The sequence below is a fragment of the Macadamia integrifolia genome, chromosome 6 (assembly GCF_013358625.1).
Source record: "Macadamia integrifolia cultivar HAES 741 chromosome 6, SCU_Mint_v3, whole genome shotgun sequence".
NCBI lineage: Eukaryota > Viridiplantae > Streptophyta > Magnoliopsida > Proteales > Proteaceae > Macadamia > Macadamia integrifolia.
The window spans coordinates 3,742,514-3,757,030 of NC_056562.1; the positions used below are offsets into that span (position 1 = coordinate 3,742,514).

General features: G+C 39.3%; 1 protein-coding gene across 1 annotated transcript in view; it reads right to left on the bottom strand.

Annotated features, from left to right (window-relative positions):
* The window catches only part of LOC122081345 (protein FAR1-RELATED SEQUENCE 5-like), a 19,337-nt gene continuing 4,820 nt past the window's right edge, over window positions 1-14,517 (bottom strand). Inside the window, exon 3 of the mRNA XM_042648421.1 lies at window positions 1-284. The gene's annotated coding sequence lies outside the window, so the exon portion shown is untranslated. The remainder of the gene's footprint in view (window positions 285-14,517) is intronic.

Here is a 14,517-nt window from a genome sequence, read left to right on the forward strand (position 1 = left end):
TAACCTACAGCATATCGATTCCATATATACACAAAAGGTGATAATTCAGTACATCTCCAAGTTCTTACAAATCTGAACATCCATATATATATATATATATATACACAAAATATTATAGAGTAAAACCATTGAAGTCACTCAGTATCCCAAGCCTCCAAAGGCACAGTAATCACACCCATAGTCGAGTCTATGTTTTGCCTCAGTGTCCGGAATAACCCACCAAGTATCAGATGCAGCTCCGGAAGTGTCTATGCTAAAACCTGGTAGCTCAGTAGTGTCTCCATCTAAGAAAAACAACAATAATAATGGAATGAGCTTCACCAAGCTTAGTGATGGGTGGGGGCAGGCAGGTACATGCATTTCAAATGATACAATGCATGATCCATAATAGTTATATGATGTATACGAGTCCATTTGGCTGCAATACTTTCCCTATGTCCATTACTAAGTCCATAAGTTGGTATAGTGATATGCCACATAGGTGGTATCCTCTCCCGCCTAGTACGTCGGGTTCAATGACACAAGCTAGTTGCAGGCGAGAGTTAGTCGATCCCAAAATGAACCTTGTCCCCTAGCCAATCTTAGGTCAGTAATCTAAGCAGCCACATGTATTGTACGTCGTACCTTGTTGCATCGGCCTTTGGGTACAGTCCATTGTACTACCAATGTGTATTACTGATTGGGCAACCACAGGTTGGGATTAGTTAATACGTAATTGTGATACCTATGTCTAAATTCAGCTGCATGCCTCGGGTGCTTGGTTATAGCAGGGTGACAGTAGCTAGGTTGCTTACTTAGCCAGTGAAGTGTACACAGTAATCATGGGACACCTAACCTACGTGTGTACTTGAGCCAAGTATTAAAGGAAAGTAGGCCAATACAATTGTCTCAGGGTCACACACATGGTTGACCACACGCCCATGGTTGGGGACTACCTAGTGGAAAGATTTGATGTCACCGGCAAGTTATCTACCTAACCACTGGCCAGCCTATGGTGCTATACTGTAGGAAGCTACATTCTTTATTTGTGGACCCCACTGCTCGGGAGGCATGGATCAACCATTTCGTAGGTTGATAGGGCATCCAATACTGGTCTTGTAGCACCTGATATGCAGAGGATTAGGTGGGCCCACATGCCAGTACAAAGGATTAATGCAATTCCATTTGACATTAGCCTTTTTCACTATAACGATATTCGCTACCCAGTCAGGGCACAAGATGTAGCTCATGAACCTTACCTTTAGCAATTTATCAACTTCTTCCTTAATGACCTTTTGTCGGTCTGGGGCAAATGTCCGCTTCTTTTGCTTGATTGGTTTTTGTTCTGGAACTACACTTAGCATGTGTTCAATGACATCCCAACTGATGCCTGACATATTTGTTACCGACCAAGCAAAAATATCCATGTTTTCTTAAAGGAAACCGACTGGTCTTCTTCTCTACTTTCTTGTTAAGATACACCAATATGATTGCTTGGAATCGTCACCCTCCCGTAGGCTGACTGTGACCAATACCTTAGTAGGCTCCCCTCGTTCCGATTCTTTCTTCTCTCTATGGTCTTTTACCTCAATGGCAAGGGTTTCTTCAACTTTATCATTTTTCTTCAAGGTGTTGACATAGCACTTCCTTAAAGTTTCTTGATCTCCTCGGCATTCTCTTATACCATGATCAATAGGGAACTTCATCTTTAAATGGTATGTGGACACCATAGCATTGAGGCCATTCAGCCCTGGTCATCCCAATATAGTGTTAGACACCGAAGGAATGTCAACCACCAGGAAATCTACAATTGTTTATTGTCGCCTCTCTCCTGATCTTGTTTGGATCTATAGCTCGATCATGCCCCTCGGATTCGCCAGAGCTCCTGGAACCCATAAAGGGGGTGGTGATAGATTTCAGCTTTCCTTCTTCGATCTCCATCTCCTTTAATGCTTTCCATAACAGAATGTCAACTGAGCTCTCGCTATCAACCATAATTTTATCCACGGAGAAGACTCCCACTCTCAAAGTTATAACCATAGCATCATCATAAGGAAATTCAACACTCCTGAGGTCGTCATCTATAATGGTGAAGGCCTGGTCCATTATGGGTTTCTTTGAAAAATGCTCGGTATAGTATACACTTCTAGCCTAGGCCTTTTGCAAGGGGACAAAATCTCCTCCACTAGAGGGTCCCCAGCTTATAGTGGATGTTACCTTGATATGTGGGTCCTTATTCCTTCTTGTTGGTCAATCGTGTCTGGTTGGTGGAGGGGTCCTTTCACGCCTCTAGTAATCTCCTTTGCCCCCCCTAGTCTCTTGTCATTGCTCTTGGGGGTTCTCCCTTTGATTCCTGCGACCACTATCGTCCCTATCTTGGTCTCTGCTACCCTACTCATTGCGGCCTCGGCTATGGTCGGTTCTATCATAGACAAAACATGTCAGGTGACCCTTTGTGAGGGTAGCGGCCAAAAATGATGAGACGGCTCTCTCTTCCCCTTTTGGGGGGGGGGAGGAAAGGGCTTGCATCGATTCCACTTTCTCTCCTCTCTTTCTCTTTTTAGTGAGGCAGGGGTCTGTCATGTGTGCTTTTCTTACGGCCCCGCACAGCCGTATCGCCATTCGAAGATACATGGAGGCCTATTTCGCAAGAGTGTAAAGTTCGTTATTCTAGACGGGGGGTTTGATGATGGTCCAATACAGGGATTGGGATCATACAAAAGGGTTTGGAGTCGCCACTTAGGATTTTGGGCCTAAGACTCGGGGGTGGACCCAATTCCGGAGAAAATGGCCCTATAATTGGTCTGATCTAGAGATTTAGGGTAAGTGTCAAGTTACAGAATTGGGAAGGTGTTAGGCACCCAATCTACCCGGTTCAACCGGTCTTCCTACTAGATGCTTAAGAACGAACATTTTCTACAATTATTACTATTTCACATGCATGGCTAAGTTGTCACACACACACATATATATATATATATATATATTGACTGAATTTAAACTACTATGTACACTAAAACAAGGTTTATATAAAGTCTACATGATGACAATTTGATTGAGAAACTGTACCTGAACTTAACCCCTGTTTTGGGTCAAAAGGATGGGCCCCTGATTGGTATTGGCTTCGACTGTCTTTCATGTTCTCCTGGCTTAGGGGAAGATGGTTTTGACCTCCAACTTTCTTTCTTGAGAGATGCTGACTGTGATGATATTCGGACAGGATTCCGACTAGGAACGGTTACTTTCAGATTTGGATTCCGACAGAGCTTCAATTAGGGAAGGCTATTTCCAGGTTTAGGATGAGGTGGCACTCCGACAGAGCTTCCGCTGGGGATAGGATAGGGGAGGGCTAGGCTGAGGTGGCACTTTGACAGAGCTTCCGCTGGGAATGGCTATTTCTAGAAAGATTCCAGGGGCACTTGGATAGGGCTTCCGCCAAGAACTGCTATTTTTAGTAAGAAACGGATTGACCTAAAAATGGATTGATCCCCAAAGCCCTGAAGAACACTTTGAAGATCCGAACAGAGTTTCAAATCTTGACAAAGATCTCTTCGCAGACCGGAAGAACCTTAAGGGGGAGGGATTTCTATTTCTGGTAAAACTCAAGAACACTCAAAGGAGGGGATTGAAGAACACACTATTTTTGGCAAAAACTGGATTGGACTAAGAACTTGGATTGAAGATCTTCAAAGTCCTGAAGAACACTTCGAAGATCCGAATAAGATTTCAGATCTTGACAAAGATCGCTCTGAAGACCTAAAGAAAATTAAAAAGGGGAGGGAGGAGGAGAGAGGGCAAAGTTTCACTACTATGGAGTGGAATGGGGTTGTTTGGTATGTAAAATCCAAAGGAGGGGGTATTTATAGGTTTTTCCAGCCAATGGGAAAGAGGGAACACCTTTATCTAACAGACAAAAGAGGGTTTTTTAACTAAAGTTGGTGAAGAGGACTTTTATCCAATGGGTAAAAGGGATTCTTGAACCAAAATGGGTGAAGAGGGATTTTATCCAATGGGCAAATATGGGGTTTTTTGGGAGAGAAAATCCTTAGCAAAAAAGGGGTTTTTTTTTTTAAGTGGGTGAAGAGGGGATCTCTTCAAATATGGGCAAAGGGGGCCACGGGCATAGGCCTACGAGGGTGCGGGCAAGGGCTAGGTAGTAGTTGGCAAAGGTGCTGGCATGGGCCTGCCGGGGCACGGGCATGGACAGAGGGGGCACAAGCATGGGCAAAGGGGGCACGGGCATAGGCCTGCGAGGGTGCGGGCAAGGGCAGAGGGGGCGCGGGCATGGGCATGGGCAGGGGCAGAGGAGACGCGGGCTGGCTAGCAAACATATGCTGCAACCCATGTGTTGCGGCCATAGGCAACAACCACGTGCTACGGCCATGGGCAGCAACCATGTGCTATCGCCATGGGCAGTAGGCATGCGTGAGGGCAGCGTGCGCGCTATTATGGATTTTTTCAGTGATGATCACAGGAGATCTGACTATCCGATTTTGACGTATCATGTATCATCGGAATCGTATTTTCGAGCACTATCCATTTGTATGGTCATCTTGATCGGATTCCTTCGTATACAAAAAGTCAAAATTGGACCCTCTTTTCTCCCTCACAGGGGATTCTAGGTTTCAGGTAGGGGAATATTTCTAGGTTATCTAGGTAGGTAGGGGATGAATTTTAGGGTGTTTGGGGTAGGTAGGGGATTTTTCCAGGTTTTCAGCAAGCTTGCCAGTGCGCGTGACATACGTACGGAAAAATACAATTTTTCGGGGATGATCGCGGGAGATCCGTCAATCCAATTTTGATGTGTCATATATCGTCAGAATCGTATTTCCAAGCACTATCCATCTGTATGGTCATCTTGACCAGATTCCTTCGTATATAGAAAGTAAAAATTGGACCCTCTTCTCTCCCATACAAGGGTTTCCAGGGTTTCAAGTAGGGGAATGTTTTCATCATCATCTCTATTGATCAAAAGCAAAAGTCGCATCCAAGATCCACATTTCATCATAACCGGGGGAGGGTGACAAAATTGGGTGTCTACACCCTTCTTCACTAGCTCTTCAATGGCACGTCAAAGCTCCCAACACTAGCCGATAGTGTGCCCATGATCATGATGGTAGTCGTAATACCATCGTCAATCCCTAGCCTTTGGTGGTTTCTACATCTTTTTAGGCGTTCCCAATCAGGATATCTCTATATTGCTGATCTGCATCAGGATATGTGAATGGCACTGAGTGAGGGGAATTTTAATTCTCAAACTCTTTGTTGCACCTTCCCCTCTTCCTCTCTATGAGCCCTCTTGAGTGCTTGTGGTCTACAATGATCTCCTTAGTGTTGATGTACATACAGACTTGGTCCCGTAGTTTGGATAAGGTCTTACACATCTTCGAGAGAGAGGCGTTACATCAATCCTGCATCAACGTGGATCCCAATCGTGTGACCACTCCTATATGTTAAATTGATCCTAGGGCTCAAATCAAGGGCACAATTTGAAGCTTGATCAGACGAATGTGAGTATGGAGGCAATGGTTGCGCGCTTCATCATCCGCGGGCCCCGCGCCACCACATCCTCGCTCGAAGACACATGAGGGGCCTATTTCGCCGGGGCTATCCGCCTTGGGTATCTTCTAAAAAACTAACAGTAATAAACAATTGGAGATGCCACCTAGGGTAAGGGCCTAGGATGCGGGATGCGGCCCGGTCCGTTCCATAAGGATGGACCTGAGATTGACTCGGTCTGGTCCAGAGATTAGGGTAAGAACCAGGTTATGAAGCTGGTAAGGTATTAGGCAGCTATTTCACCGGTTGAACTGATCTTCCTATTAGATGCTGAATTTCAAATATATCCCTTTATATTCTAACCCATATGCATGACTATATATTCAATTTACAGCACTATACACATGTTATATTTAATGAAAGATCTACATTATGCCTACTTTGTTAAGAAATTATACCTGACCTTGACCACTGCTCCGGGTCAAGAGGGGACGGACCCCAACTGATTCTTTGAAGGCTCTGATGAAGATTTTTTACTCAAACAGGATTATCTCAGCTGCTTGCTTCTCTTCTTCTAGGAATCTAGGCCTTTGGTGGCACTTCAAGCCCTGGCATGCTTCCCAGGATGGGAAGTGAAGGAATCTCTTCTCTCACTCCTTTTTTCTTCTATTTTTTCATGTCTCTCTCACTTTTTCTTCATTTTTCTGTCTCTTTTTGAAAAAGAGAACAATATTTATAAGTGTCCAAGCTCACCCCCTTATGGGTCTACCAAAAGTGGCAACAGCCTTGCCATCCAAAAATGGCAGGTTTACATGGGCCTGGCAAAAATTCCTCCCAAAAATGAAATTTTCACGTTTAAAATGCCTCTTTTTTCCATTCTTGGCATCAAATTGATGGGCCTAAAAAGGGTCTTCTTCCAAGTAAAAATATTTTTTATTTTTTATTTTTCCTTTCCATTTTTTACCTAAAAATGGCGGGCCGAAGAGGAATCTTGGTCTGAATCGGGCGTTTGATCCCTGTTTTGACTTTCGGGAGCGATTCCTAAAGATCCGATGGTCGGATTTTTATGTGCGATATATCATCAGAATCGTCTTTCTGAGCCCTATCCAATGGCGTGGGTTTTGAGCTCTTTTTTTGCTAGTAAAAATCAAGAATAGCAAAGAGGGGACTTCTGCCATTCTACGAACTGGGTTTTTCCGACAATCCTTATTTATGCCGTTCCCGCACCACCAGAGAGTACTTAAAGTCAATTCGTCAATATATAACATGTTAATATCGTGTGCCACGAGATCAGGTCCGAAATTGGGTCGGATCTGGATTAGGGTTTCAGGTTGCGTTAGGGTTTTGGGTTGATTTGGGCCGTAACCGGATTTAGAATTTGATTTAGGGTTTCGGGCCACTGCCGAGTTTAGCATTGGATTAGGGTTTTGGGCCATTGCCGGGTCTTGAGTTGCTACCGGTGTATGGATCATCACAAAAGACCTAGATTCCCTTCTGATGTGAAGCTCGAAGCTTTATCATTCCCTCTTTGTCATCACTGTCAGGGTGGGTGACAAAATTGGGTGTCTACAGTGAGCCATCTCACCATACTCCATTTGGCTTAATCTCATTGGCCCAACTTCAAATGGGCATATCTTTTGATCTACAAGGCCAAATTGGTTCATTCAAGTTTCTTTTTCTTAAATTTTTGTGCTCTATCTAATTGAAGGTTGAGAATAAGGTTTTGGATGAGACATACTCACAGTTTTGCAAGAAGAAGCCTATCACCATCACTCTCCTATTGTTTTCTGGTTTGGCTCCGTCGATCAGGATGGCTATCACTCGAATTAGACTTACTTGGACCACTCTTCTGTGGTTTAAGAGGGGGATTAGGGTGATGACTTGTATCCTCAAGTGGGCAAGCTCTACTGATATTCTTAGAAGCATCTAACATGATTCCATTGGGGATCCTTTACCATATTAATCATATGAATAACCTTATAGTATTTAGAATACAAGAATCATAAAAGAGATTTAACCATGGGTATAGTACCTAAACCAAGATCAATAAAGTACTCCATTCATAGATCTTAAAATACATAACCATATAGATGTACCATATCTATACTAATCAATAGGACACCCATGGCATGAACCATAAATGGGAATAGAGAAGTACATGTGTAAGTTTAGAAAAAACCCCATGAACATAGATCACGAACCTCTATCCCATGTGGTTAAACATTACTTTCATGAAGATGTATGAAGAACTACGCAAGTGGAGTCCTTCTACTGAGATCTTTTATAGCCTCTTACTCTGGGGTTTCCTTTCTTTCTGTGCACTTGCTTTTATGAGAAAGCAGTGCTCCCAAAACCAATAAGACATTAGATAATGACTGCAGGGACCATTAATATTCTATTTATAATAGAATCCCTAAAACCCTATTCCACTCCCATAATGGAAAGAGTTAGGAGTTTTCTAATTAAAGTGAGTCTATAACTGCTTGGGCCTAATAGATCAATCGGTATCAGTTAAGTCCACAGAAAAATTCTAACAATCTCCCACTTGGGCTACACTGATACTGATGTCTTTCCATTGACACCTGGCCAAATAATCTCAAGACTAAACATCACTCAAACAAACTTTGATCCAATCAATAATCTTTACTGTTGAACAATAGTAGAAAATACACCTCAATTTACAGCATATATCTAATGATACAAACAATATAAAACTATCAATTCAAATCGCTTGGAAACATATATATATATATATATATATGAGGAACTGATATCATACTTGCGATCACATGAAATATATCTTTCCTTATAGGTCATTTCCTGATCAAAAGATCAGCCTACCTTGAAAACCTCATAAGTAGTAAACTTTGATATTAATCAATATTTAGGCAAACCGCCATTTTTTTGAATTAATATTTTACTTTGGCATACTATCTGTGGTTAATCACCACTACCATAGATTTAGGTTAAATACCACCACAAATCACAAAATTTGGCAAACCATCTATGGTAAACCACCACTTCCTTGGATTTAAGCTAAATACCGCCATAAATCACAAACTTTGGCTAAATACTGCCTTTACCATTAACTTTGGCTAAATATTGCCTATCATAATGAACTTTGGCTAAATACCGCCAATTACCTTGACTTATTGTCAATTACTTTGGCTAAGCATTGCCAATAAATCTTAGCAGACACCGCCTTTAAACTTTGACTTTTATCGTCTTTAAACTTTGGTTAGTGCCACCATGATATCTTTGATTAAATGAAATCATAAAACTCTCACTAACCAAGCATAACAAAACCTCAATAAAATGTCAAAAAAAAAAAAAAAGGTTCTTGAGCACTTTGTCCATAACCTTGAGTGACATCACCTTTGCGCAAATGTCACATTTACCTGGGGAAACACACAATTGAACTGAATGTACCACTTTGGTGGGTTTCACTCATTCCTATCATGTTTTCCACATTTGAGATGAATATATGTACAGAAGTGTATGCTTTAATGTGTATCTTACAAGTATGTTTTAATGTGTTTCTTACACAACTAGAGACAACACAAACAAATGAAGCATAAATGTACATAAATAATTTGGAGAACAGGATTTAAGATAAAATTATTTCAAAATTACTCCAAAATCATTATAAACTTAATAGAACAACAAAATTGTTCCTATTTTCCTTCAGTTGTGCTTTAATCAGCAACAACACCTGTTTGGGTTCCCTGAGAGCTAAAACCAGATCATTTAACCCTAAAAAATCTCAAGTGTGAAACATACATACCAAATAATCGGGCTAGAAAATTTAATATGTACATCTAATAGATACACTACATAATAAATATACATCTAGCAGATAATACACACAAGAGTCACAACCATAACTACATTCCTATCCTTTGGGCTAAGAATGCACTGGTCCTTTTGTAAATCCAAATTTACTGTGAAAACACAATTACTTTTATCACATATGGGGTTAGAAACCTCTAAGTTACAGTCATTTCCATACATGAATTTTCTTTAACTTGGGTGACATCACTTTTGGGCAAATGACACCAATTTTGTTGCGCTTGGAAAAACTATAAAAGAATAGGACATGCTACTTTGGTGGATTCCACCCAACACTTTTAGCTTCCTAGAAATGTATTGTGCAGCATAGCATGTGCAGAAGCTCACACCTAGTTTAATTTTAGAATATATATATTCATCTTTAGGTGTTTCAAGCATGACATGTAAGTAGTAAATGACATGAATATAGATTTCATACATACTTTAGTCATAAATAATTTTCTAATATTATGGTAATGAAAAACCAATGCAAAACCTCAAAAATAGTTTTGAACCATTGAAAAGTGGGTTCCAAAATAAAATAGTCATTTTACATTAAAATCAACATTTTATTCTTTCACTTACAACATCCTCCCACTAGCAACCTAGTATAGTGAAGTTATCCTTCCGCTAACAATATCTTCCCACTAGTAACCTAGTGTGTTGAATTTATCCTCCCACTGGTCGAGCCACATAAAATAAATTAAGGTCCATATTCAATCCTCCCACTTGATTCGACCAGTCATAAATTAATCCATTTATTGGAGAACATAATTCATTAAATGTGACATACATATAAACTTATTCACAAAAGCCCAAAAACAAAAGAAAACCAAACATTTTTATCAATTAATGTTCATAAATAGGTTTTTAAAGAACAATGACAGTGTTTGAGAACTTGGTATTGGATTGATCAAAATCGATATTAATCCAACCCAATCAATCCAAATACAAAAATAACACATTAAATAAACCTATAATATATGGTCATAGTCATAAAACACTCATCCACCCTATTGCCATTAATCAATTGTCCAATACCTTTTAGAGAAAAAATCTTTGTTTTAAAAGTATAATACCAAACTATTGATTTGGTTTTCCTAGTATAGAAAACTAGGGGCCCGTTTGATAACGTTTCAAGAAACGCGTTTCTGCCGTTTCTATTTTCAGAAACAGCAGAAACGGAGTAAAAAGCGTTTGATAAAACTGTTCCGTTTCACTTATTTTCAGAAATAGAAATATAAATTTTTACTTATTTATGGTTCAAGAAACGACCCAGGCGAAACAAGTTCAACTTGTTTCGCCGTTTCTAGAAACGACTTGTGGTCATTCTTTCATTGGTTACTATCGACTTCTAAAAACATGACTTATCAAACACCTACAATTCCGTTTCTGTTTTTAGAAACAAAAATTTATGTTTCTGCCGTTTCTTGAAATAGAAACGGCAGAAATGTTATCAAACGGGCCCTAGGTCTTTAAGGCATATATAGACTTCCATATTCTCAAGCCACTTTTAAAGACATTTAGTTTAATGGTTCAACTCAAGGAAAAATAATCCATTCAATATATAATTAATGCATGTAATATCAATAAAATTAAAACCACTATTACATCACTAACCATTAAACATAACCAAAGTGTCAACCGAACTACATGCTCAACCTTTAGGTTTGGAATGCACTGGTCCACTCAAAAACTACAATGACTGAGGGAGCTCTTCAACTTCGAAAATTACTGCCACATTTGGATGAACAACAACTTCCAAGTTAAGGTCTGCCTATATTACACTTGCATTTATGTTTATCTTTGATAATGTTGCCTTTGGGCAAGCAGTACCTAATTTCTACCAACAATTTTCTGTCTTTGAAAATAAGACAAAACCTTTGAGTTGCAAACCTATTGCAGTAATCTTAGATTTTACCACTTTGGTGGGTTCCATCAATTCCACTGCAATACATCTGGCAGCTTAAATTTGTGGGTTATTTAAACATGAACTAAATATCATTCTACATGCAAAAGAACAAGTATGTAACTATTAGCAAAATAAACATTGCAATGTTCAATTATCAATTACTTCAAGAATGTCAACCAGAACTATATTCCTGATTTTTAGGTCTGAAACATACTGGTCCACTCAAGTTTCTACTATTACTGTGAGATTTCTTCTAACTTTCAAAAAATACTGCCATCTTTGGATGGACAACATCCTCTAGGTTGAGAAATCTCTATTCTCTTTTCACTTACTTTAACTTTGACTTCTCTTTGATAATGTCACCTTTGGGTGAACATTAGCAACCTTGCTACCAACTATCCTTCTATATCTTTTCAAACAAATAAAACTTTTGATTTGTATTCTATTACAATAAAACTGAATTTTACCACTTTGGTGGATTCCATCCAACCTCACTACAATAATCTACAAATTCATTCTGGTAGCTAAAAGTGTGATTGTTTAAGCATGAACAAAAAAATATATGTAAACAAATGCATGGTCTATCATTAGCCAATAAACAAGTTCATATGTTGACATGCAAATAATATATGAGCTGATTTTTTTTTATTTCTTCCAATTAAGAGGAAAAATTATTAAAAATCACAAAACTCCCATACTTGTAATTTATGTAAGACATACCATAAAAATTGACCAAAACTTGGCTCATAATATATCAAAATGAATAGCACAAAAAACTGGACTCAACGCAAAAAACCAAGGTGAAAAATTCCTCATCATTTGCCCGTACGAGCCATTTGAAGTTACAGGAAAAATAGGTCAAAATCAATCTGGTTTGCCCAAACCAACTGGTTCAATCTGATTGAACCGAACGGTTTGGCCCAAGTGGTTTAACCCGATTCGAGCATATCAATACTGGGACTTTTCGGGTCAAACCTTGGATTTTAGGGTTCTGTATCCGGGTCACAAATTCGGGTCTTCGGGTCATGTGGTCAACTGATTTGGTCAACCTTTGACCATCAAACATGGTTGGATCATGGGTTGACCCACTGCATCACCGGGTTAACTAGGAAACCCTACTAAGTTGACCCGACAAAGACCCACTATCATTTTTTTTAATATATTTTTTCTTTCTCCTCCGATAGCCGATTTTCGATAACATGCGGCATACCGTCACGATCGTCTTCCCATCCTCTAAAACTTTCGTGAAGAAAGTTTTTCGATCCAGTTTAAATGATGGTAAAATTACGATTTTCATGATTTGGGACCCAAACCTTATACAAAATCAATTTTTCTTGATTCTAACACCATAAGGGTTGGCTCTAATATCAATTGTTGAGGATCCTTTACCATATTAATCATATGAAAAACCTTATAGTATTTAGAATACAAGAATCATAAAAGAGATTTAACCATGGGTATAGTACGTAAACCAATATCAATAAAGTACTCCATTTATAGATCTTAAAATACATAACCATATATATATATATATATCATACCTATAATAATCAATGGGACACCCATGACATGAACTACAGATGGGAATAGAGAAGTACATGTGTAAGTTTAGAAACCCCATGAGCATAGATCACGAACCTCTATCCCATGTGGTTAAACATTACTCCCATGAAGATGACAATGAAGAACTACACAAGTGGAGTCCTTCTACTGAGATCTTCTGCAGCCTCTTACTCTAGGGTTTCCTTTCTTTCTGTGTATATGCTCTTGTGAGAAAGCAGTGTTCCCAAAACCAATAAAGCATTAAGTAATGACTGCAGGGACCATTAGTATTTTATTTATAATAGAATCCTTAAAACCCTATTCCACTCCCACAATGGAGAGAGTTAGTAGTTTCCTAATTAGAATGGATCTATAACTGTTTGGGCCCAATGGATCAATCGGTATCAGTTAGGCCCACATAAAAGTTCTAACAGATTCAGGCTACAAACCTTACTTTGGAGTGTGTCGAATCACTACGTCATGTCAACATCTGGGGGTGATCAATGTAACCCTGAGCAAGGTGGACCTTGTGTAATCTTTCATTCCCTTCATCATTGGCCAACTCAAGTTGCCTTATCAATTGGATTTTCTCTTTTTCCAATATGATGACATAAATTTCTGCTCAACCTGGGCTTGCAAACAACAGATAGAGAGGTGAAGCCTGAAGCGGTGCTCTGGCTTCAAGGCCTCGATGCCTAAGTCATTTTTAGGATCGGAAGGAGGGAAGAAAGGGAAAACATAATAGAGAAGTGGTAGTTTGAGTAGAGCTTGGAAGTGAACTTATCCTCATCGAGGTTGTTCCTCCCCTTTTATGTTGGTCTGCCTCTGCTGCTACCAAGGATTAAAGTATCGGTATCAGTCACCGTATCGGTCAACCAAAATTAAGATACGTATCGGAGGGTATCGTATCGTATCGGAGATACGCTAAGATAGGCTAAAGATACGCACATAAATGGATATGAAACACCTTTTTAAACACTTTTGCATAAAAAATTTGTTAAAAAAAACTATTGATAACATGTATTATGCATAAACACTAAATTGAGGGTATCGCACTAAGAATTCAAGGTTTGTAGTTGTCCCATAAATGTAAAATTCTTGTTCCCAACCTTGATTTCCACTTTAGTTAGAGAGAAATATGATTGGCAGCAACTTTGGAACAAAAACCCCTCAAAAATTCTTGTTTTCTGAAAAAAATACTCATCTTGGCCACTATATGACCGTAGCGCACTGTATCAGTACATACCGATACTCACCGATACGTATTGATCGATACATACCGATACTCATCGATACATACTGATATTCATCGATATGTACCGATCGATACATACAAATACTCACCGATATGTACTGATACATACCGAAACGTATATTTCACATTGATTTTATATTTTTCATAGAGTATCAATACGTATCGATAGTGTATTGGTGCATATCGATATGTATCATAGGATATATATCGATACGAAAGGATTTTAAAAATTTCATGTATCGTATCGGTGTGTATCGTATCGATCAGCTAAATTTAAGATACGTATCGGAGGGTATCGTATCGGTATCGGAGATACTTTAAACCATGGCTGCTACTGGAGGAGGGATGATTTTCTCCTATGATGTGGAGAAGGCTCCTATTGGTGAACCAATCAATATCTTCACTAATGTGGGAGGTCTTATAACGATTAACCTGACCATGTTTACTTTTAAATACTTATAATCGTCAACCTTACCCCAGTTGAGTTGAAGAACCGTAGTTG